The sequence below is a fragment of the Triticum aestivum genome, chromosome 1D (assembly GCF_018294505.1).
Source record: "Triticum aestivum cultivar Chinese Spring chromosome 1D, IWGSC CS RefSeq v2.1, whole genome shotgun sequence".
Classification (NCBI taxonomy): Eukaryota; Viridiplantae; Streptophyta; class Magnoliopsida; order Poales; family Poaceae; genus Triticum; species Triticum aestivum.
The window spans coordinates 414,882,925-414,909,516 of record NC_057796.1 but is presented as its reverse complement, the minus strand read 5'-3'; the positions used below and the strand labels follow the sequence as shown (position 1 = coordinate 414,909,516).

At 44.2% G+C, this 26,592-nt stretch overlaps 1 pseudogene; it reads right to left on the bottom strand.

The window, feature by feature from the left end:
• Positions 1–9,807: 9,807 nt before the first annotated feature.
• LOC123159832 (probable LRR receptor-like serine/threonine-protein kinase At3g47570) overlaps positions 9,808–26,592 on the bottom strand; it is a 171,904-nt pseudogene continuing 155,119 nt past the window's right edge.

Here is a 26,592-nt window from a genome sequence, read left to right as displayed (position 1 = left end):
CTTGCGCTTGGTAAAACCGCGCCGCATCGGAAGAACTCTTCGGCAAGTCCAACAACGCGTCTGGAGAACTCCACACTTTATTAAGTGGAGCATAATTCGGATCACCGAACTTAGTTTGCAATAAAAAGGGCTTCCCAGCCGCGATCTCCCTAGCTTGTCGGATCTCCTTCCGGGCCGCTCTAGACTCGGACCGTGCTTCTTTCGCCTCTCGCAAGGCCTTGTCAAGATCATCCGTTTTTGCTTTATTATCCTTCTCGAGGATCTCACAGCGGCTAGCAGCATCCTTTAGCTCACGCGCCATCGTGGATATTCTCTCCTCGCATTGGCGTCGAGCAGCCTGTTCGGCCTTTAGCTCGGCAGACGCCTTCTCGGCAGCCGCATTACTAACCCTGGCCTGCTCCTTGGCCCGGGCCAACTCAGCCCGAAGGATCTCGATCGCGGCGGCACCATCTGCAGTCATGCATATTTCAATATCAAATTATTAGCGTCATGATCAATTACAGGCACGTGCATGTAATGACAAACCTCGAGACATACCTTGCACCTCGTCAAGCCGCCTGTTGATAAGCGTAATGTCATCATCTGCCACATCAAGCTTCCGCCGCAGCTCTGCCACCTCCGTAGTCCGGGTAGTCGCCATAGGGGTAATAGCCTGTGTTCCAGTTCATCTGGTTATTTCCTGGGCATATCATTTTGATCCTCTAACCGCCCCCTTGGGAGGCCAATCAGAGTCTCAGGGGCTACTACCTATACACAGATGCAGTTCATGAATAAAACACACTCAATGGTTTTTTCAGTACAAACCTCGAAGCCTCTTAACAGGCTCGCGCAGGCTTCGCTTAATCCGCTTTTCGCGGACAGAACCCTTTCAACCACCATACCCATCAAGGTACGATGTTCTTCCGAGACGGACACCTGTCGCAGCATGCTCGTCAATATATCCGGCGCTTCTGGACCTCCGGAAGCTGCTGCAAAAGTACGGCCTCCCTTCGAAGGGATCCTCTCATCTGTTCCCAGAGTCGTCTCCGGCTGTAAACCGGATAGTCCGGGGGCTTTATTGTTGGCTCCTGGATCCTGGGCTACCAAAGTATCACCTTTGGGCGGTGTCTTCATAACCCCTCGCACCACTTGCTGATCAGGAGAGGTCCTTCGGGATGACACCTCAAAGTCGTCCGCCTTATTAGGCGAGGAGACCGGTGGAGGTGTCTCGCTTTCCATCATCTCTGGGAGAAGATCTCCCGAAGAAGAGGATTGGTGAAGAAGACTATTTGCCGAGCTGCGAAAACATATATTTTAGAAGTTACCCTGGTAACAGGAAAGGAACGAGATATGCTTAAAGAAAACATCCTGGTCCACTCACGATTTGGCTGGAGGCTTGCCCTCATCACGGGACTGTGCGAAGACGCCATCCTCCAAGCCCGAGCCGCACGACTGGGGCACCTTGCCTCGCTTAGGAGCCTCTTTCTCCCAATCTTCGGAGGCAGCCCTTTTCTTACCATGGGGCGAAGAGATATCAACTCCTCCTTCACTTTTGTCTTCGGACGAGGGAATTTTGATTCCCCGGGCACAATGTTCGGTATACCTTCGGGATGAAGACCGCCTTTGGTCCTCCCACTTTTCCCCTTGTCCTCCTCCACAGGCATCTGGTACGGTGTCGGGGCCAGCATCCTTGTTAGTACGGGATCTGCGGAGTCTTGGGGGAGGGGAGCCAGACACCAAATTCGCTCCGCTTTCTTTACCCAGCCCTGTAAGAAGATAGTTTGCTCAGTAACATATTATGACACGCTTAACTACAAAGTGTTCGGGGATTGAGCGCTTACCGAGGTATCCGGATGGTTGCAGTCGAGGCCGATGTCCTCGGAGGTGTCCGGCCACTGTTTCCGTTTCCCGAAAAACAACTTCCACATCCATTTGTGCATAGTGCGGAAGAAGTGTTGGAGGGTTCGTGGTCCTTCCGGATTAAACTCCCACATGCGAAGAGGCATACGCTGGCATGGCAGGACTCGGTGGACTAGCATTACTTGAATCACGTTGACAAGGTCGATGTCCTTCTCAAGGAGGGTTTGGATGCGGCTCTGTAGAATCTGCACTTTGTCAACTGATCCCCAGTCCAGCCCCTTATTGATCCATGATGCAAGCTGTAACGGAGGGCCAGAACGGAAGGCGGGTATAGCCACCCACTTGGTACCGCGGGGTTCGGTGACGTAGAACCACTCCCGCTGCCATTGGTTGGACGCTTCGGCGAAAGAGCCTTTTGGCCAGGGAATATTGGTAAGCTTGCTCACTGCAGCGTCGCCGCACTCCGCTTGTTTCCTGTCGACCACCTTTGGCCTCACGCTAAAGGTCTTGAGCCATAAGCCGAAGTGTGGGGGAATTCGGAGGAAAGGCTCACACGTGATGATGAACGCCGAGACATGGAGGAAAGAATGTGGGGCTAGATCATGGAAATCTAGTCTGTAATAAAACATGAGCCCCCCAACGAAGGGGTGCAGAGCGAACCCTAGCCCTCGGAGGAAGTGAGAGATGAATACAACCCTCTCGCCAGATCTGGGAGTCGGAACAACTTGTCCTTGAGCAGGAAGCCTGTGGGGGATCTCCGTGGTCAGATATCTGGCCGCCCGAAGCTTCACAATATCCTCCTCCATAACAAAGGAAGCCACCCATCGGCCCTGAGAACTGAGCCCAGACATGGCTGGGAAGCTTGAAGCAATGGAGTCGAACCTTGGATGCTAGAACTCGAGGGTGGGAAGGCTGAAGAGAGGTTTGGCGTAAATAAAGACGGCCCTTGGCTCCTTTATAAAGGCAACGGGTATCGAACGCCCCCTCCTAAGCCTGAAAACCTGCCTATTCCCAGGGAATCTTTCCAATGGAACGGTTCGATTACCAACGCTCGTATTAATAAAAATCCTGCGATAAGGGAACACGATCTCTGCTTCGACAAGACGTGCCAATAAAAACCTCGCCTCGAAAAGTGGAACGACAAGACAGAAACGGTTCAAAATAATGACCGGGCGAGCGTGATGTCACGTTACGAAAAGACGTTGACAGATTGGACTCGTGAAGTATTATATTCTCTTGTGATGTTCGTGTTGCAGATCCGGACACATTTGTCCGAAGACTACCTTGGAGTATTCGGGAAGGGGAACCCGCCTTGCAATGCCGAAGACAATCTGCGCGCCAGATACCTCGTCATTGAAGCCTGGTTCAGGGGCTACTGAGGGAGTCCTAGACTAAGGGGTCCTCGGGCGTCTGCCCTGTTGGACATGGGCCGGACTAATGGGCTGTGAAAATACAAGACCGAAGACTTTCTCCCGTGTCCGGATAGGACTCTCCTTGGCGTGGAAGGCAAGCTTGGCAATCAAATATGAAGATTCCTTTCTCTGTAACCGACTTTGTACAACCCTAGTCCCCTCCGGTGTCTATAGAAACCGGACGGCTTAGTCCGGAAACGGATACAGTCATACAGGCTAGACTTTTAGGGTTTTAGCCATTACGATCTCGTGGTAGATCAACTCTTGTAATACTCATATTCATCAAGATCAATCAAGCAGGAAGTAGGGTATTACCTCCATAGAGAGGGCCCGAACCTGGGTAGACATTGTGCCACCCGTCTCCTGTTACCACCGACCTTAGACGCATAGTTCGGGACCCCCTACCCGAGATCCGCCGGTTTTGACACCGATAGTGACTATCAATGGAAAACACTAGTTCCAATCAATAGCGCATTATATGACCCCCTCAATCGTCGCCGAGGGTTGCCGTAGAGGGACCCCCTGTTTTCTGTGTTATTTGTTTGTGTCATCGATTGCATGGGTAGGCGGTTTGACCTGATATAGAGTGTTGGGATCCTTTCACCTCAATCACTAGATTATTAGGATGAAAAAATGTTGACCATGTATGAAAAAATGTTAAATTTGTATTGAAAAGATGTTAAACATGTATTGGAGAAATGTCTTGATATATACGAAAAGTGTAGAGTGAGAACTAAAAGAAACATAAGAAAAAACAAAATAAAAACAAAAAAACAGAGAAGAAATAAGAAAACCAAACATTTGAAAACCAATGAAAACAAAGAAAAAACCCCAGTGAAAATAGAGAAAGAAACGAAGAAAACTGGTGTAAAATTAAAAAAAAAAAGGGAAGAAAACGGTGGAGAAAACTGCTCTTTTACCTCAAGTAGGTCGCGCCCTACAGTGCCATCATGAGCTCGACCCAGACCCAGTGGCTAGCATCGCTAGCAACTATCCAGGAGACCTGGTTTCGCTCCCTTTTCCTCTACTATTACTGTGCCAGCCTAGTTGCGACACGAGACAAAGAAGTCCTTCAATGAGAGATCTTTCCAACTCGCTTAATGCGAGATATAATCGCCGTGGACAAACCACACCCATTTATTATCTATGCTAAGAAGGTGGATCCTATTTGACGTGCGCAGACGATAAATATACAAGGATACACTCGCGGGTGGGCACACGTGGGTCGGCTCAGTTCTGGTTTTTGTCTGTGGGTCGTTGTTCTTTTCTGTTACTATTTTTATTTTATTTTCTTTTCTGTTTTTTCTTTGTTTGTTTTTTTTTCAGTTTTTTGGGTTTTTCATCAGGTTTGTCTTTTTTGGTTTTAAAGTTTTTGCACTATTTATTTATTTATTTATTCACTACTACGAAGATATTTGTAATATAGGTTGATCATCTTTCAAATCCAAACTAAACATTTTAAATTTCAGAGTGAACATTTTTGTAATATTTGTGAATAGTTTTCGAATACAACTGAAGATCTTTTTACCATACAATGAGCATTTTTTATAATGTTGAAACATTTTTGTAATATATGTTGAACAGTTTTGTTAATTTTCACTAAACACTTTTATAATGCACGGTTGAACTTTTTTAATACATACTAAACTTTTTTAATTAATGAAGGACCTTTTTAAGTGTTACCTTTTAATTTTAAATAGGTTCTTATATATTTAAAGTCCTAAAAAAGTTCAAATAGCCGGTTTTGTGCAAGCAAACTGAACAAAAAAAATCTAACAAAAAAATTGCTCAATACAGAGTGGCACGTATCGCCCAAGTGGCCTACCGGCCCATTACACATAAACCCTAGCTGAAGGCTCCGGGCATGGCTATGTGCCATCCGAGGGACCTCCTATATGACGCTCTTTGCGGCAAGAGTCGGCATTTCGCATAGGCAAGTCTCCGATTGGGCCGGCCCATGAAGGTACACGTACTGTAGCTCAGAAAAAAAGCGGCCGTCGGGGGTTTCAAACACAGGATCTTGGGCTATTCACAGCATGGTACTACCGGTTGAGCTAGCGGTCACCACTGGTCATATTGCAACGCCAAACCTCAAGAACCAAACAACAACATATATTCGAATTATTTTGGAATTTCGAAAAGTAAATTGTTTTTGAAAAAAAAATTAGTGTTCTAGAAAGTGAAACACATTCCAAATTTATGAACAAATTTAAAAAAGAAACATTTTCAGAAAATGGACATTTGATGAACATCATGAACTATTTTTTTGAAGCGGGAACATTTTCTAAAATTCCAAACAAAATTTGGAAACGTGAACATATTTTGAAACTCCCAAACAATATTTGAAAACACGAACATTATTTGATATTCATGAACAATTTTTGAAACTGGAACATATTTTGAAACTCTCGAAAAATTGAAAAACAGAACACATTGAAATTTGTGAACAATTTCTAGAAATAGGAACATTTTTTGAAACCCGAAACATTGTATGAAAAGTTGTTAAAACTTCAACCAAAAACATTCCAAAGAATTTTTGAAAGACAAAGACATTTTTTCGAAATTCTCGAACAATTTTTTTAATGTGAACATTTTTTCAATTTATGAACATTTTATTCAAACAAAACAGTTTTAAAATTTGGGAAACAAATTAAATACACGAACAGTTTTGGAACTTTCCGGTAATTTTCGAAAATAGGAACTTTTTAAAAAGATATTAATCTTGAAAAAAATAAACAGAAAACAAAAAATAAAGAAAGAACAAAGAAAAAAAGACCAAAGAAAAAAAGAAAAAGAACAAAGAAAAAAAAAGGAAAAAGACGAAAAAAACAGGAAAAAACCAGTTCAAGGAACCCCTCTAGAAGGTTCCCAAAACCAGGTGGCTAGCTGTGGTAAAATGGGCCAGCCCATTTCTAGCGCTGCGGGCGGTTCGTCTGTGCGTTGCGTCGACAGTTTGACGCAGCGAGCGGCGAACATGATTTTTCCGAAATACTAATGAAGGACTACTACTTTCAAAGATCAATCCCACCTCCTCAGGTTGCGATAGGTGGTGCACTGCGTGCGCGTCACTTGTCGCAACTTGAGAGTTTTTTCTTTTCTCATACATCTGTTTATTCAAAATGTTTTATCTCGTGACCCGTCGTCCAAATCTCGAACCGTTTTTATCATTGGATTCTTCGCACCGAGATTTTCAAAATTAGATCTCATGTTGGTAGTTTTTGACGAACTTTTTTTCCACAGAAAACCTGACAAAATAACCGGATGAAAAAACCGAACCGGGAGCACATTTTTCCTTTCCGAAAGAGGCACTGTCGTGCCTCTCACGAAAGGACAGCCGTGCCTCTCGCAGAAGGAAAACCGTCCCTCTCGCGGAAGGAAAAAAACAAAAACAAGGTTTTTTTAGTTTTCAAGAGGCACGGCACAACCGTCCCTCTTGTGGAAGGAAAAAATTAGAAAACACTTTTTTTCCATTTCTGATCGCGAAATCACAACCGTGCCTCCCGTGGAAGAAAAAAAAACAGAAAACACGTTATTTTTTCACTTTCAAGAGGCATGGCCGTGCCTCTCGTGAAGAAAAAAACGTGTTTTTTGCGCAAATAAAGTTATCATAATTTTTTTCTCCAAAAGCTAAGGAAGACCAATGGAACCAAAAAGTCAAAAAACCCAAAAATAAAACCATTTAAAAAGTCGAAAACACGTGCAGAAAAAATAAATAAAAAAATCCGAAGGGAGCGCCCAGTGGGCGCTCGGTCCACCCCCAAGTGATCATTGGAAGGCTCTCAAAGGAGCGCTCGCTAACTAGTTGCTCCCGGATTTTCCACCATCCGAAGCGACTCGTATGCGAGGGTCGCTTGCAGGGGGGCGTACTAGGCCGGCCCAGTAACTAGATGGTTTCGTCATGTCAACATCATGCTGATATGACACATTTATTTGTTTTTTATTTTACCAGAAAATTCAAAAAACATATATTATGAAAAAATGATTCAGTTAGTTGTTCTAAAAAATGTTTATCTCACATTAATAAATGTAAATGCCATTTTAAAAAAATGTTCGTTGAACCTTTAACTTTTTTTGTAACATTAAAGTACATGACATTACAAAAATATTCACGTGCTTAAAAAATGTACGTGACATTTTTTTTAAATGGCATACAATGTACAATGTTCGTGTAATTCAAGAAATGTTTTGTCCTATTCAAAAAAAAGTATGTTGCATTTAAAAAAATTATTCACGTGAGTCAATGAAAATGTTTGTCACATTTTGAAAAGTTGTTTATAAAATATTTAAAATTGTTCACATAGTTTAAAAAATAATTTTTTCTTATCAAACTGAAAAAATGTCTCAACGTCTATTTGAGAAAAAAAGGGTTCAAAACAAGTATTTGGAAATAATTATTAATCATGTATTAGAAAATGTTAAACCTATATAAAAAATGTTTAATATGTATATGAAAAATGAAAATCTTAGATGTGCTTCCAGAAAAGCAAAAAACAAAGCCATGCTTCCCAAAATGTTGGAAAACACAACTGTGCTTCCATGTTTCGGTTTCATTTTTTCGGTTTCTGTTTTTTTTTCTCTTTCCTTTTTTTCCGGTTTCTTGGGGAAAAAAGTTCATCCAAACCTCTTAACATGGGTTCTAGCTTTGAAGAAATCGACAGGGAAACCAACGGTGAAAACGGTTCGTGATTTGGACGCATGCTTCAACAGATTATACATTCTGAAGAAACGAAACTACAAAAGAAAGCCAATATTCCCAGGTTGTGACAGGTGTTATATATGCAGTGTGTCATTTTTTATTACTAGAAAAGATGAGAATGACCTTTGCGAAGGGTACCCCTTAACTCATGATTTTGGCGACACATGACACTGGCAAAGTTGGAGCTCTCGGTAAATGGTAGAGCTTCTTCACCGGGGCAAACCTGGTCCGTGGGCCACAACCTGAAAGGAAATTCTTTTTTTTAGAGCTGAGGAAATTCGTCTCGCTAACCATTGGATCGACATGCAAATAACCGTTCGATCTATCCACGTAAGCAACCATCCTTTGCAACAAGAATGATGTTGCAGAAGGCTTTCTGCAACAAGATACTTGTTGCAATCACCTCAAAGCATTTCTTTTTCTTCTAAAAAATCTTTACAACAAAGGTAATGTTGCTGAAAAATTTACAACAGATGATGTGTTGCAAAAAATTGCTGGTCGTTTTCAACCGTAAGTTTTGCAACAGAGCTCGTGTTACAGAAAACATTTTGCAACATCGCACATGTTAGAAAGAGCATTCTAGTGATAGTTGCGTGCAACTCGTTGGAAAAGCTCGCCGGAGAAACTCGTCGGTGTGCTTGCCGGCAACAGGCGCCGGTGGTGGCGGTCGAACCAGCACGGAAAGGCGACAGCTCGACGGGGGAGCTCGATCTCTCGTACAACTCGCCGGAGCAGCTCGTCAGCGGCGAGCGCCGATGGCGGTAGTCGGAACAGCGCGGGGAGGCGGCGACTCGACGGGAGCTCAAAGCAGTCGGAGCAGCGTGGGGGAGACGGCTATTCGACGGGAGCGCAAGAGGCGACTTTTCTCAAGGATCCAGATCCTGCAGCAGAGCTGTTGTTGTGATTAGAGAGATTGCAACAACGGGCTAGTTGCAAAAACTGATGGTTGTGGTCATGGAGCACGTGGGGTGCACATAGCGACGGACGCGAGTCTACGATCCAGGTGATTTATATCATTTCCCAGTTCTTTTAGTATTTTTTTTAGCAGAAATTCTTTTAGTACCCGGTATTAACAAGACTTCCACTACAGCCCATAAGGCCCATTTATCATCTTCTTCTCTGCTCCGTGCCTCTGTCTGCCCGACACACAAAGACCCAACTGTTCTCAAATCAAAAAGAAAAAAGAACCCAACTCAGATTCGCGTCTTCCGCCGTCTTCCACTATTTTCAGTCTGGCGTGACCGGCGGAGCGCGGACTGGTCACTGGGGCTCGCCGGCGTGGGGGCTGCCGAGGGGCCGGAAATAGCTGAGAGGCCAGAGGCTGGTCATGGCTCCTGGGTTCGTCTCGTCACGGCTGGGCAAGCGACGCCGGCGCCGCGCGCGGAGATCCGGTGAGCTGAAGTCCAACTCTTTTGATTTTTCTTTTTAGTGTAGATTCTTTCATCTTAATTAGTTGGGGAAAGTTCTAATTACGCCATAGAATTTTTGTATTAAATTAGATTTGTTGCTTACAAAAGGAGGAATTGATGGTTAAGGGGGAAACCATTGATGCATCTTACAAAAGAAAGGGAGGTGAGTGTGAAGCCAACAAACCAACAGTAATGGAAGCAGAACAAAGCCTACTGTGTTGTTGCTCGAATTTGAGATCATTAAGACAAGGCTACATATACGATATAAGATAATTTTCTAGCCAATAGCTTGATAGTTAACATAAAGAGTAAAATCATGGAGAAGTACATCTATGAAGATGTTCTTATGCAATTTAGGAGCGCAAGGATAGGAGCCGATCATAGTTTAGATCTTTCTCTGATCATAGTTGATTCCCCTGAACCAACAGAAGCTCACGCCCAATAATCTTTCTCTGATCATAATTGACAGGCACAGTCGTGTATGATACAAACAGTGTGGTCGGCTATGGTAAAATACATAATAAACTATACCATTTTAATCTTACTATAACAGAAATAGAACAAGCCGTCCTTCCAATCAATATTACTGCACCCAAGACGCATAGTTCTCGCTGGCCATGATTTGCCGTTTTATGGCACCCAATTCTCTTACCACATCGCTCATCTTTATGCGCTGTCTTGCAGAGCCTCTGCAGCAAGCTAAACCAAGTCTTGAAACTGGAGCAGCGAACAATTCTAAAGTCGCTTGAGGCTCTTGGTTGCATCTTATATTGACGTCCATTGTTTCCAAGAGATTACCCGGACAGGCCATCTCAACATACTTTGGTAGATTTATAGTGTCATTGAAACATGGGTCAGTTGGCCTTCTCCCAGTAAGCATCTCCAACAATAGCACACCATAGCTGTACACGTCCCCTCCCACAGATATTTCAGTCCCCATGCCATACTCTAGTAAAGGAAGGAAAAGGTTTGTGTTAGCTTTCTTATAAACTACATTTTATAGATATAATCCATTCCACACAAATCCCTTAGTTGTTTACATCTAGTAGTTGACTGTATTCTCGGCACAACAAATTACTGTGAACGGACACATTCTTTTTTCAGATTCTCATTTGATACGATGAGTCGGTGACCACATGAGGATGGCATGGAAGATACACAAGAAATCAGTTTTTTGTTTACTTATGGAACCATAAGAATTGGAGGCTTAAAGCTTCTTATAATTAGTAAAAAGAATCATGAACAATTATTGAGGGAAACTTACTGATTTTTTTAGACAATTTTACTGATTGTTAAGTCGACAATAACAATGTACGCTGGAGCCAAGTGGCTGCCGGGAGAGGAACAAACATGAGGTGATCAGTCCATTAATTGTGTTGATGCGTACCTTAATTAGTGAACAAATGTAAACTACTATATTTCGTAATTCATGTTTGGTCATGATGCAGGTTACCATTTCTTTTATGTACATATGTTTCAAGCCATTACTGAAAATGCGGTGGAGTAAGAAGGAAACAGCATACCTGGTGCAAGGTACCCAATTGTGCCTTTGATTCCAGCTGAGCAACTTTGATTGGCGAGTGATTGCCTGCTTTCTTCTACCGTAATTATCTTTGCTAGTCCGAAGTCACCAAGATGTGCAACCATGTTATCATCAAGAAGAATATTACTCGGTTTAACATCACAGTGAACAATTGGAGGGTCAATATAGTGATGAAGATATTCCAGTGCCTCCGCCACATCAAGAGCAATGTTTAGCCTCTGCATCAGGTTTGGTGTCAGGAACTCGCCTTCTGTGCTCGGGTGTAACCATTTATCCAAGCTTCCATTGGGAATGAACTCTAGCACAAGTGCTTTGAATTGACTGCCACTGTGATCCAAGCTATCACACACTGTGATAACCTTTACTAGTTTGCGATGTCGAATCCTTTTGAGAGCATTGCACTCAGAGATGAAGCTCCTTGTGGCTCCTTGTCGTTGGACATCAAGTACCTTCACTGCTGCAGTAATCAAATTTGCACCAGAACCAAAAGTCCCTTTATATACACTGCCGAAGCTTCCACGGCCAACCAAATTTTCCAGAGAAGCAACTCAGCGTATGACATCCTCTGAAACAACTCAGGGATGTTTGTCTGACCTTGGCGGGCACCACCTCTTGACTTCTTAATGTAACAGCGTGTAGCAATGCTGACACAGAGAAGGATGAATGCTCCGACCACAGTAAACACCAAGATGTGAAGCAGTTTGTGACGTGCAAGCTTATCATGGGCTGGGTATGGGCATGCAGGGAAATGAAAGAACACAGGGCCACCACATAGCATGCCATTACTTGTGAGAGACACAGCGCTTGGATTTGAAAAGATCCCCTTATATGGCACCGGACCTGATAGGTGGTTGAATGAAAGGTTTAGATTCTTCAGAAGCTGGAAGCTCTCAAGAAATTCAGGGACAGGTCCTGATAAGTTATTATTAGAGAGGTCCAGCTCTTCTAGCCCTCTTAATGCCATGAGTTCTTTTGGAATTTTTCCATGCAAGATATTCCCTTGTAAGTGTAGGAATTGCAATTCTGCACAAGTACCAAGGGTATTTGGGATTGCACCTGATAACTTGTTACATGAGAAATCAATTATTGCAAGATTGGCTAGCTGCCCAACATGTGGAGAAATAGGCCCATCTAATAAATTGTTTGAGAGATTGAGAAATACAGCCAGGGAAGAAATGCTTATAACTTCTTCTGGGATTTTCCCACTCAAGAGGTTAAAGGAAAGGTCCAGCGAGATTAACTCAGTAAGGTTGCCAAAAGTAGCTGGAATGCTACCCTCCAAATTATTGTCTGAAAGAATCAGCTTATTTAGTTGTGACATGTTGCCTAGTGACAATGGAATCTCCCCATGGTATCTATTCCGAAATAGAAACAGTTTTCTTAGGTTGGATAGCTTTCCAATATCTGAAGGTATGGTTCCTGTGAAGAGATTATCTGCAAACTCAAGCTTCGTGAGTTTGTAATATCTTCCTATTCCTGTAGGTATATGCCCAGAAATTTGGTTTCCTCCTACTTGAACGGTTTCAAGTTTTTGCGAGAGATTACCGATGCTATTTGGCAAAATCCCTGAAAGGTTATTCAGTTGAAGATCTACAACAAATAGGTTGCTGCAGTTAGCTAAGGAGCTCAGAAAATCCCAATCCCTTGACTCTGTAGCCTGCAGCTCATTATTCCCTACTTCAAATGCAGTCAAACATCCATTTTGGCCAATATTCGATGGAATTCGGCCCCAAAATTTATTCCCATGGAGGTTGATAAATTCAAGGGAAGATGTGTTTGACAAGGAGGCAGGAATCTGGCCTTCCATTTTGTTGTAGAATAAATTGAGACGTTTCAGGTTAGGAAGTATAGAGCCAATATCTTGTGGTAGAGAGCCTGACAGTTGGTTTGATCCGAAATTGAGGAGTTCAAGTGACGACATATTAAATAATATAGGAGGGATCAAACCTTGCAGATTATTGAGTGCTAGACTCAGAAATTGCAGTTTGATAAGCTTAGACAAAGCTGGTGGAACATCGCCGCTCATCATATTCCCACCCATGTTTAAATCTTTCAGCGCTGTCAAATTGCCGAGCCATGGTGGTATTTGCCCATGCACAGAGTTTCTTCTTATATTGAACACGGTGACTGTTGCAAGATCTGCAAAAGAAGGAGGAATGGTACCCGAGATATTGTTGTTGCGAATATTCAGAACAACAAGCTTTGACAGGTTTCCCATGGCGGGAGGGATGGCACCGGACAGCGAGTTCACGCTCAGGTTGAGCCTGCGGAGTGCAACACAGTTACCAAGGCTAGTTGGGATCTGACCTTCAAGCTTGTTGTCGGACAAATCGAGTGCATGGAGACGCGTGAGGTTCCCAAGAAATGGTGAAATGGTCCCGGAGAGGCCAAGACCTTGTAAGCGCAGCGCCTTGACATGGCCCCGGTGAGCACTGCTGCATTTCACGCCGGTCCAGCTGCAGAAGCCATGAGTACTGCCATTGGAGCTGCTGTTGATGGTCCATGAGGAGAGTGCACCCGAGGGATCCTTCGTGATGAGGGATTTGAACGATAGGAGGGCGGGGAGGTCGTCGACGGTGCTGATGGAGCTGGAAGTGGAAGTGGATGTGTTCAAAAGAAGGGCAGTGGTGGTGGTGACAAGGGTAAGAAGCCGGAGGAGCCATGGTCTGGTCTCGATGGTTTCTGCAATGTCCTCGGTTGGATTATCGAATCCCCAAAAGAAAGAGGCTTGCTTTTAAGGCAGCTCACATTGGTACAGTTTTTTTGGAGGGGGAAGAGTACAAGATTGGAGAAGTACCAGCTGATATCCACTACTCCCTCTGTTTACATCATCTAAAAATAAAGAGCTGATATCCACTACATCTGTACATGAGAAATGGAACATATACTCGCTGTTCCTAAATATAAGTCTTTGCAGAGATTGCATTATGGAGTACATATGGATGTATATAGATGCATTTTAGAGTGTAGATTCACTCATTTTACTCCGTATGTGGTTTATAGTGGAATATCTACAAAGACTTATATTTAGGAACGGAGGGAGTATATTTTATAGAAAGAGAAATGGAATATATGGTACGGGTTTAGTACATGACAGTGCACGTCATTGTCTTAGCCATGCTCATGCTACGTCGCTGGTGGTGGGGCTTCCGGTGGTTCCACGGCGCTCCGCGAGTTGAGGCTGCGGCTGCACATGGCCTGATGTGCCAACGGAGGCGCGAGCCAATGCGGCGGCTTGGGCATGTTGCATCGACGACGGCGACATGCAACCATCTCCGATGCATCTTTGACTTGGCAGCAACGTTCTTCAGACGTGACTGTGGCAGTATAGGCCGACCACTCGAACTGTGGATTGTGGCGGCTACCAATGGGTCTTCATGAGAATTCCTCTCTTCAGGTCTCGTACTGGAGTGGTTGCGGCAGCCGGGGATGCAGCCGGAAGGTTCCTTTGTGGGTTCTGATGTTCTTTCATTTCGGCCAGTTTGACTTTGGCGATGAGATGGATGATGGCTTGACGCACCCGCGGTGGTGGGATTCTAGCCCAACACATGTAGTTGTTGGGATCGTGGTAATTGGTGGTGATCATAGGTCTGATCCGAGATGGTTATGCCTGGAATGGCTATGTTTTTGCATCGTTACTTTGTTGAAGCCATTGCTCGGATATGCCTGGATTTGTTCTTTGGGGTGAAAATCTAGAATCTGCCATTTGGTGGTTGGATCCCGTGACGGCGATGCTTCAACGTTGTTTTCTTTTTGAAGGTGTTGCTGTTGAAGAACCTTTCTCGTTATCTTTGTGGTGTCAAGAGATGGTGCAGATGTGTTCATTGTTTTAGTTTGTTGATCGTTGTTTTGATTGTTTCAGTTTTTTTTTTTCATTCTCCTTGCTTAGACAGAGCTTTGGTCTTGTATAAATTTTCTCTTTGTGGATGTGTTTACTTGTGTGTGCGTTAGTGTGGTTTGTGTATCCTAGTTATGCAGTGCGTCATGGTGTTTATATTTCCTAGATGCTTCAGTTTCAAAGATAGAGCAAAGATTGCATGGTTTGCCGTTTCATCATTGTTAACTAAGCCAAAAATTCAGGAAACTTTGTCACCTCTTTTCTGAATCAGAACATATGTCTGAGCTATCCAATACTACTAGCATATCACAAAAAGCATGAATGAATGATGATCTGAACCTGTACTTCGTTACTGATGTACATAACACAAAAAATCCAAGGATACTTAGTCTAGCAAAATTTGGCACAATACAAGGCTGAGGCCGGTATTAACTTCAAAAGTTACATGGCAATCAAAAGTATTATGTAAGTCTATGAAGAACATCACTAAATTATTATTTTTAATTAATTTTGAAACATACCTTGCTCTTCCAGCACTCTTGCTCCTTCGGCACTTCGACATCAGTTATCCAATTAGTTCATCGGCCAGCGGTGGCAGCATCAAGCAGTCGGGGCGCGGCGACCCGGAAGGCCACTCACTGCAGAGGGCAGCGATGGTTCGCAAGGCCGGCGGCCTATGGTTGACAACAGTGAGCAGCAAGTCCTAGAAAGCACGATTTGGGACAAGTAGGGAACAAAGAAGGTCAAATGCGCGGAGATATAAGCGTGCGTAAGGATGACAATTTTATACACGAACATGGATATTCGTGGATACCTGACCCGAATGGGTAGGGTTTGGATGCTTTTTTACGTCCATGGGCAGCACCTGTGCCCAACCCGATTATTCATGAATAAAGCATGGATATAATTATGTATCCATGGATATATCCGAACCTGACCCGACAGTATGACATGTGGGACAAAATCAGTGATCCACACTATCCCACCATCCAATGTATTTTTTCTTTATAGAAAATAAATTGTGCAATCCCTCCCGCACCATAACTTGCTCCATTGCCGCTTCACATTCTTCCTTTTTTCTGAACATACTCACTCTTTTATCTCCTTGCTAATGACTCTTCAATATGCATGCAGTGACTCCGTCTCCTGACTCCTCGCACTACTGGTAATTACTACTTTACCGAGTGCTGGGAATACTCGGCGATGACTTTGCTGAGCATAGTTCTCGGCCCAGGGTACTCGGTCCTGCCGGCAAAGCTAGGTTTGCCGAGAACCAGAACATGGGGACTCGGCAAAAAAAAGCACTTGACGGGTAGGACGGAGACGACGGAGTGCCACGTGGCAGAAACTTTGTGAGTACTTACCGTAAGCACTCGGCAAAGATGAAAGCCCATGAGTGAGACACGTCGACTTTATTATTTGCTGAGTTTCCAGGCCGCAATCTCGGCAAACGACGTAATTGCCGAGGGGTCCACTGTTTTCAGGAAAGCCCGGGTGCCTCTGTTTGCCAAGATTTTTTCTTTGCACTCGGCAAATACATGAACCACGCTTTCAGAGATGGACATGTGGCTTTTCTGCCGAGTTGTATTCTCGACAAAGTCCTTTACCGAGTTGCGTACTCGGCAAAGATGATGTCAGATTTTCAGTTTTATTTGTTTATGCATCTGCCCTGAAACAAAATACATATAAACAACAACGTTTTGTCCATAGATGGTACCACATCATAGGCAATGCACAAGAATCATAACAAGTTCAATATTCTTCATCAAATTAACTAAAGCACCATAACAAGTCTGAAGTTGTTCATCAAACTAACTAAAGCATCATTACAAGTCTCAAATAGTCAATAATACTTTAGTGTGACCCATTTGTCTTACATGGACCACACAAGCATCAAACTAATAAAGATCACAAGTAGGACAAAGAGATACTTCATCCACTTCCACCCGGTCTGATTTCTCCCTACTTGGAGCAAATACATGGAGTAATGTAACATCCCAAATTTTCAATTTGGAATGTTATACATTATATCATCATTGCATAGCATATTTTATTGCATTTTGGCAAATCCTCGAAATCCTAAGCAACTCAAGGACCCTCGGAGAGAGTTGGGGATTTTCCCGGTTTTCATATTTGATTTTTATCAAATAATGAAACGAGGATTTTTGGTTTTAATTATTTTTCACTCCGAAAAATATTTCATATTAAAATATTTGAGAGGAGAAAATATAACTTCTCCAAAATAATTGAAATATTGGAGGAAAAATATTAAAATCAAATATTTGATTTTATCGGATTTTTATTTGCAATTTTATTTGCATTAGAAAAATTGCACGTTTTCAAAACTGCATTTTTAGGGCCAAGAAAATGTTCATCTCGTTCTAATTATTTTAATTAGACGGTGAAAATTTATTCTGGCATTTTTAGATTTTTATTTATTTTTCTAGGATTTTTTTTAGTTTCGGCGGAATTATTAAAAAAAAGAGATCCCGCGCCCGACTGGGCCGAGGCCCAGCCGAGCCAGGCCGGCCCATGCCCGCGTCGCCGTCTCCCACCTGGAGTCCGCGAGGACGCCGCCGCCGCCGGATGCGAGTCCGACCGGGACTCCTCCCCGAGGTCGCCCCCTCCCCCAAGCCACCTCCCCCCACCTATATATACCGCCGCCGCCGCCCCGTTCCCCGCCACCCCGACCGGAGCCGCCACCGCCCGAAGCCCCGATCGAGCCGCCGGAGAAGCTCGACGCCGCCGCCGCGGGAAGCCGCCGCCCCGACGCCGAACCCCGCCGCCCGACGCCCCGTCGACCCCCGCCGCCTCACCCGCCCCTCGCCGCCCTCTCCCGAAGCCCGCAGGAGCCCCGCCGGAATCCCGCCGGACCGAGGTAGCCGCCGCGCCGGTTTTCGCCGGAAAACCGATTCGGTTTATTTTGAAACCCTAGGCTTATTTTTTTATAGATCGGTTTATTTTTTTTGGTTTAGTTAGTTAGTGAACGTTCGCCGGTCCGTTCGTTTTAACGAACGTGTTCACCGTTTAGTTGCTGTTAACGAACGTCCGTTCGATTAACTGTTCGTCAGTTTTCTTTTTCGTCGGATTTTCCGCGATTTTTCCCGATCGCGATTTCCGATCTGTTTTTCGTTTTAGTTTAACTTTTCGCTCGTTTATCGGAATCAGGCGATTCAAGCGCCTAGAGTTTCGTCTCGAAATTCTCTTTCCGTTTAACCAACTCAAACAAGTTTTTGCTACTGTAAAATTTGACCTAGATCCAGATTAGTAAACGAAGCTTGTTTCTTTCGCCGTTTGACTTTCGTTGCTTCGTTTGATTTGATTCTTTTTGCAAACCGGAGTTCTTAAGTTGAACTTTCTGGTTAGATCTTTTATTTGAGTTTTACTTGTGCATTAGTTGAGTGCTTACTGTATGCTTGTTTGTTTGCGATAGAGTACCCGGAGTGCGCCGCTTGCTACTTCGAATCTCTAGGTTTCACGGATCATCAGCAAGGCAAGTAACACTTTGATCATACTTCTTTTACTACCCAGTTTTATTGCATTAGATCAACCCTCAAACATTGCATGATTAGGATCTAATTAAATTGTGGGTTCTGGGAAGTAGATGAGGTAGTACCTATTGCCCTGTTTATTATCAAACCCTTGGGAGTTACTTCTACGTTTGCTTATATCGTTATGCTATGCTAGTAGACGTGGATTGGGTTTGAGTGTTACCATGACAGATGTGAGATTGTTAATTAATGGTTAAACTTAAGGTGGCAACTAAAACACACATCTGGGTGGATTGAGGTACCTGGGTATTCCAGGATTGCCTGTTTTTCTTTGGACCGCCACCCAGGCTCAAAGGGATCATGAGATTATTCATGCTAGAAACTTCCGTGTGCAGCCACAAGCTATTATGGGCTCTAGCATAGTTGAGTAGGTCGTGTGAACTCTTACAGTGGTAGACTAGCAGATGTAGGGGATGTAGGTGGTACTGTCTACCCATTCGTAAGGTGCAAACACTTCTGAAAGACTGTGTCTCGGTCATCCGTTTCTCAAACACCATGTAGTGCGAGAAATCTAACGGAGGAGATCGAGTCTTGTGGGGAAAAGTGCACAAACCTCTGCAGAGTGTATAAACTAATCATGGTTAGCCGTGTCCCCGGTTATGGACACCTTGAGTATCTAGTATCTGGATTATCATGTGAATCTCATCATGTTACTTTAATTAATTTTGTTGGGTTTTGATGATGATACTTAATTGGGATTGAGAATGCTATCAACCATTCTCAATGTTTAACAACCACCATGATAGTTAAATAAAATTTATTCCTTTGCAGTAGGGAAAAATTGGCTTTTCGCAAAACTGTAACCATAGAGCCTTCTACCAGCCATATATGCATGTAGTATAGCATTATTCTGTTCATTACTCTCTATGTGTTACATTGCCAGCATATTCCATGTGCTGACCCGTTTTCGGGCTGCAACGTTTCATGTTGCAGACTTTTCAGACGCCGAGTAAGGTGCCTTAGGTCGTGGTCTTATACTCAGTGATGCCGTTGGAGTTGATGGACTCACTTATCTTCCAAGTCTTCCGCTGTTATCGTTTTAGATGGCCTTAAGCCATATTTGTCATACTTATTTCTCTCTTGAGATACTCGATGTAATAAGTGTGTGATTGCTACTCTGTTATAAATCCTCCAAGTACTGTGCGTGTCAGCATTACTGATCCAGGGATGACACTGGTGCACGGTAGATCAGACTGTTTGAGGTCTGGTCGCTACAAGGTGGTATCAGAGCACACGCTGACTGTAGGACACGACCACTAAGCTTAAACCCTAGAACACTACTCTCTTCTCATTTCTGACTCCTCTCCATTTTCTACTCTTTTAGGAATGGCGGATGCAAGGAACAAGTTCATGCAACCGGATGAAGATACACCTTTTGGACGACACTTGAAGGAAGTCACTAAGTACCTGAACATCGGAATACCAAGCTTCACCGGGACCTACAACGCCACACTACCAGAAGAGGAGCGCTGGAAGATTCAAGTTCAAGTTCCAGGAAGGACGTTTACGCCAGTCACTGAGCCTATAGAGTTTTCCTTTGATGCACCAACCTGGAGTTTAGGGAAGAGCATGGCAGCCCACATCACTATGGGACGCATTGGAGAAGTCTACCACAGGGAGCTTAAGGATACTATTTATCAGATTTGTGGACGCCGAGATGAGCAATGGGAGATGATCAGCACCAAGAAGGATGGATCAATTGCAGCTTTCATCCAGGAGCAAAACCAACACATTCGTCGCCAGGAGAACCAGATGTGCGCAGACATGATAGATCTGAAGAAGGCATTGACCAAGATCACGGAGTTGGAGGAAGAACTCAAGGCTACACGCGAGGATTATATGGAGGAAATCGTCGCACTGGTGGAGAAGAATGACGACCTGATAAAGAAGATCGGAGTATTCATGGGAGACCCAGCACCAGGAGGAGAAGATGATGATTGCGCTTGCCCGGATAACTACATCATCATCGACGACACCGACTCGGACCCCAGTGAAGATGATTTTGTTGATGAAGCTGGAGCAGATATCATGGAGTCTTCGACCGAACAAAATTTCTAGTAGACCACCATAATCAGTAGTAGTATTCCCCCATGTATATAGTATAGTCCGAGCACTTTGTAACGATAGTTAGATCGATTGTATGCCTTGTTTGAATTGATTGAGTGATATTGATTGTGTTTGTCTCATGAGCATATGGGTAGTGTTTTCTCTCTAGACCTCATTCTATTCTAAATTCTCATCTTTTCTAAACCTATCAGATGCCTCCGAGACGCGACACCGGATCTGTTTTCCCACCGGAGATCACTCAGTTGATTCAGCAGCAGAATGCTCTGATGCAAGTGTTAGTACAGAACCAAGGCAACAACAACAACAACAACAACAACCCACCACCACCCCCTGTTGATCACTTAACCCGTTTCTTGAGACTGAATCCGCCGGTGTTTTCCAGCAGCACCGAGCCGATTGTTGCAGATGATTGGCTCCGCAAAGTTGGAAGGGAGCTGACCACTGCAGGATGCACAAATGCGGAGAGAGTGCATTTTTCCGCACATCAGCTTGATGGACCCGCAGCATCATGGTGGGAGAATTACACAGCCACACACCCTATTGACACTATCACATGGGACCAGTTTCAGCAAGCTTTTCGTACTGCCCATGTTTCAGCAGGAGCTATGGCTATGAAGAAGCGTGAGTTTCGCAACCTACGCCAAGGAGGACGCACCGTAGGCCAGTATGTGGAGGACTTTAGTAAGTTAGCACGTTATGCTCCAGATGACGTTGCTACAGATGCAGCCAAGCAGGAGAAGTTTCTGGAAGGACTGAATGATGAGCTGAGTATGCAGTTGATGGTAGCAACCTTCAACAACTACCAGGAGTTGGTAGATAGAGCTCTCATGATTGAAGGGAAGCAGCAGCAGATTGAAAGCCGCAAGATGAAGTATGGACAAGAGAAGTACAATTCTGGAGCTCATCAGATGTCACGTTTTACCCCAAATTCGGGAGGATCTTTTCAGCATACCCATGGAGCAGGAGGTTCGCACAACCATAGTGGACCCAAGAATGGTAATGGGAATGGAGGAAGCAACTGACAGAACCGTAATAACCCATCTACCCCAGTTAAGAGAGATCTGAGCCAAGTCACTTGCTACAAGTGCCAGAAGACTGGGCATTATGCTAATGAATGTCCCGAAGCTAAAAATGGAAATGGCAATGGAAGCTCTGGGAAGAAGCCGAACCCTTTCAACAAAGGACATGTGAACCATGTTAGCGTGGAGGAGGTTGAAGCTCAGCCAGATGCAGTAATAGGTAAGTTTTTGGTTAAGTCATTTACTGCACTCGTTCTTTTTGATACTGGTGCATCGCATTCATACATATCAAGGGGATTTGTGGATAAGTATAAATTGCCAACCCAAGCCCTTAGGTCACCCATGTTAGTAACCTCGCCAGGAGCAGAGTATATGGCTAGTTTATGGTGTGATCGGTTACCATTAAGGATTGGTAACTACGTGTTTCCCTCGGACCTAATAGTACTGGAATCGCAAGGATTGGATGTGATATTAGGCATGGATTGGTTATCGAAGTATGGAGGGAACATTGAGTGCGCCAGTAAGTCAATTTTGCTTACCACCCCAGAAGGAAGAAGGATTAAGTATGTATCCCGGCATGTGCCGAAGAGGACTCAAGTAAATTCCTTATCAGGAGTTGTACAGGAGGAAGTACCAGTGGTGAAGGATTACCCGGATGTATTTCCAGAAGAGTTGCCAGGCATGCCACCGGATAGAGACATTGAGTTTTTGATTGAGCTTTTGCCAGGCACAAGGCCAATATCTAAGAGACCGTACAGAATGCCCGCAAAAGATTTGGAGGAGATTAAGAAGCAGATTAAGGAGTTACTGGATAAAGGCTACATTCGCCCAAGTTCTTCACCTTGGGGATCGTCAATGCTTCTAGTGGAGAAGAAGGATGGATCGTTAAGGATGGTTGTTGATTATCGAGGACTGAATGAAGTGACCATCAAGAACAAGTACCCACTGCCGATGATCAATGATTTGTTTGACCGATTGCAAGGAGCTAAGGTATTTTCCAAGATCGATCTGCGATCGGGATACCATCAGTTGAAGATTCGAGAGCAGGATATACCTAAGACGGCTTTTACCACCAGGTATGGGCTATATGAGTATACCGTTATGTCATTTGGTCTGACTAACGCCCCTGCCTATTTCATGAACCTGATGAACAAAGTGTTTATGGAGTTTTTGGATAAGTTCGTCATAGTGTTCATTGATGACATTTTGGTCTACTCAAAGAACGAACAGGAGCATAAGGAGCATTTGCGTTTGGTACTTGAGAAGCTCAGAGAACATCAGTTATACGCCAAGATAAGCAAATGTGAGTTTTGGCTGAAGGAAGTTGGATTCCTTGGACACGTTATATCCGGAGAAGGAATAGCAGTAGACCCCACCAAAGTTGACACAGTAACAAGCTGGGAATCACCCATGTCAGTTGGAGAAATCCGGAGTTTTCTTGGACTCGCAGGATACTACCGGAGATTCATTGAGAATTTCTCAAAGATTGCAAAACCCATGACGGAGCTGTTGAAGAAAGACACCAAGTTCAATTGGACGGAGGAATGTGAAGCTAGTTTTCAGGAATTGAAGAAACGTTTGGTTACATCACCAGTGTTGATTTTGCCAGATCAGCGCAAGGATTATGAAGTTTACTGCGACGCTTCACGTCGAGGACTTGGAGCAGTGCTGATGCAGGAAGGAAGAGTTGTTTCATATGCCTCACGACAGCTTAAGCCCCATGAGCTGAATTACGCTACGCATGATTTGGAGTTAGCAGCCGTAGTACATGCGCTAAATACATGGAGACATTTTCTCATCGGAAACCACTGTGAGGTGTACACGGATCACAAGAGTCTGAAATACATCTTCACGCAGAAGGAGTTGAATCTCAGGCAAAGGAGATGGTTGGAGCTCATAAAGGATGATATGAGATTGCATTATCACCCCGGAAAGGCTAACGTAGTAGCAGACGCGTTGAGCCGCAAGAGCCATGTCAACACACTCATGATCGGAGAGTTACCGAAAGAATTAGCCGAGGATCTTCGTGAGCTATGTTTGGAGATAGTTCCGAGAGGCTATGTAGCAGCATTAGAAATTCAGTCTACTCTGATGGATAAGATCAGGGAAGCTCAGAAGACTGACAAGGAGATTGCCAAGATCAAGGAGAACATGAGCAAAGGAAAGGCCAAGGGATTTCGTGAGGACGAGCATGATACCTTATGGTTTGAGGACCGCGTTTATGTGCCTAACGACCCCGAGATTAGGAAGTTGATTCTGCAAGAGGCCCATGATTCACCGTATTCGATTCACCCAGGAAATACCAAGATGTATTTGGATTTGAAGGATACTTTCTGGTGGACCGGAATGAAGAAAGATATTGCGGAGTATGTAGCAGTTTGTGATGTATGTCAGAGAGTGAAGGCAGAGCATCAGAAGCCAGCAGGACTGTTACAGCCATTGCCGATACCCGAATGGAAGTGGGACAAGCTAGGAATGGATTTTATCACTGGATTGCCAAGGACTCGTTCAGGCTATGACTCAATATGGGTTGTAGTCGATCGTTTAACGAAAGTAGCTCATTTCATCCCAGTGAAGACCACTTACAGCAGTGCTAAGTTGGCAAAGATATACATGACCAGGATCGTATGTCTGCATGGAGTTCCGAGGACCATTGTATCAGATAGAGGAACCCAGTTTACTTCAAAGTTTTGGAATTAGTTACATGAAACTTTGGGTACCAGGCTAGAGTTCAGTACAGCCTTTCACCCACAGACAGACGGACAGACCGAGAGAGTCAATCAGATTTTGGAAGATATGCTGAGAGCTTGTGCGCTAGATTATGGATCTAGTTGGGACGACAATTTGTCGTATGCAGAGTTTTCTTACAACAACAGTTATCAATCCAGTTTGAAGATGGCCCCTTTCGAAGCTTTGTACAGAAGGAGGTGTAGAACACCATTGTTATGGGACGAAGTTGGAGACCGCCAGTTGTTTGGACTAGATTTGATTAAAGAGTCTGAACGGAAGGTGAAGTTGATTCGCGATAGACTCAAGGTAGCCCAATCCAGGCAGAAGAGCTATGCGGATTCTAAACACAAGGAGACAGTTTACGAAGTCGGAGACAGAGTTTACCTACGAGTATCACCACTTCGAGGAGTTAAGCGCTTTGGAGTTAAGGGAAAGTTAGCGCCACGTTTTGTAGGACCATACAAAGTTTTGGAGCGTATGGGAGAAGTTGCTTACAAGCTGGAATTGCCTGAAGGATTGTCAGGAGTTCATGATGTATTTCATGTTTCCCAGTTGAAGAAGTGCCACGCAGAGATGGCTGAGATACCACTGAGAGATACGGTGCCATTGGAAGCGATTCAGCTGGATAGTGACTTGACCTATGAGGAGAAACCAGTTAAGATTCTTGAGTATGCCAGCCGAGTCATACGCAGCAAGGTTATCAAGTTTTGCAAAGTTCAGTGGAGTCACCATACCGAGGACGAAGCCACCTGGGAGCGAGAGGAAGATCTACGGAAGGACCACTCTCACCTATTTTCTAGCCAACCCGAATCTCGAGGGCGAGATTCCTCTTAAGGGGGTAGGTTTGTAACATCCCCAATTTTCAATTTGGAATGTTATACATTAGATCATCATTGCATAGCATATTTTATTGCATTTTGGCAAATCCTCGAAATCCTAAGCAACTCAAGGATCCTCGGAGAGAGTTGGGGATTTTCCCGGTTTTCATATTTGATTTTTATCAAATAATGAAACGAGGATTTTTGGTTTTAATTATTTTTCACTCGAAAAAATATTTCATATTAAAATATATGAGAGGAGAAAATATGACTTCTCCAAAATAATTGAAATATTGGAGGAAAAATATTAAAATCAAATATTTGATTTTATCGGATTTTTATATGCAATTTTATTTGCATTAGAAAATTGCACGTTTTCAAAACTGCATTTTTAGGGCCAAGAAAATGTTCATCTCGTTTTAATTATTTTAATTAGACGGTGAAAATTTATTCTGGCAATTTTAGATTTTTATTTATTTTTCTAGGATTTTTTTAGTTTCGGCGGAATTATTAAAAAAAAGAGATCCCGCGCCCGACTGGGCCGAGGCCCAGCCGAGCCAGGCCGGCCCATGCCCGCGTCGTCGTCTCCCACCTGGAGTCCGCGAGGACGCCGCCGCCGCTGGATGCGAGTCCGACCGGGACTCCTCCCCGAGGTCGCCCCCTCCCCCAAGCCACCTCCCCCAAGCCACCTCCCCCTACCTATATAGACCGCCGCCGCCGCCCCGTTCCCCGCAACCCCGACCGGAGCCGCCGCCGCCCAAAGCCCCGACCGAGCCGCCGGAGAAGCTCGACGCTGCCGCCGCGGGAAGCCGCCGCCCCGACGCCGAACCCCGCCGCCCGACGCCCCGTCGACCCCGCCGCCTCACCCGCCCCTCGCCGCCCTCTCCCGAAGCCCGCCGGAGCCCCGCCCGACCCCGCCGGAATCCCGCCGGACCGAGGTAGCCGCCGCGCCGGTTTTCGTCGGAAAACCGATTCGGTTTATTTTGAAACCCTAGGTTTATTTTTTTATAGATCGGTTTTTTTTCCGGTTTAGTTAGTTAGTGAACGTTCGCCGGTCCGTTCATTTTAACGAACGTGTTCGCCGTTTAGTTGCTGTTAACGAACGTCCGTTCAATTAACTGTTCGTCAGTTTTCTTTTTCGTCGGATTTTCCGCGATTTTTCCCGATCGCGATTTCCGATCTGTTTTTCGTTTTAGTTTAACTTTTTGCTCATTTATCGGAATCAGGCGATTCAAGCGCCTAGAGTTTCTTCTCGAAATTCTCTTTCTATTTAACCAACTCAAACAAGTTTTTGCTACTGTAAAATTTGACCTAGATCCAGATTAGTAAATGAAGCTTTTTTCTTTCGCCGTTTGACTTTCGTTGCTTCATTTGATTTGATTCTTTTTGCAAACCGGAGTTCTTAAGTTGAACTTCCTGGTTAGATCTTTTATATGAGTTTTACTTGTGCATTAGTTGAGTGCTTACTGTATGCTTGTTTGTTTGCGATAGAGTACCCGGAGTGCGCCGCTTGCTACTTCAAATCTCTAGGTTTCACGGATCATCAGCAAGGCAAGTAACACTTTGATCATACTTCTTTTACTACCCAGTTTTATTGCATTAGATCAACCCTCAAACATTGCATGATTAGGATCTAATTAAATTGTGGGTTCTGGGAAGTAGATGAGGTA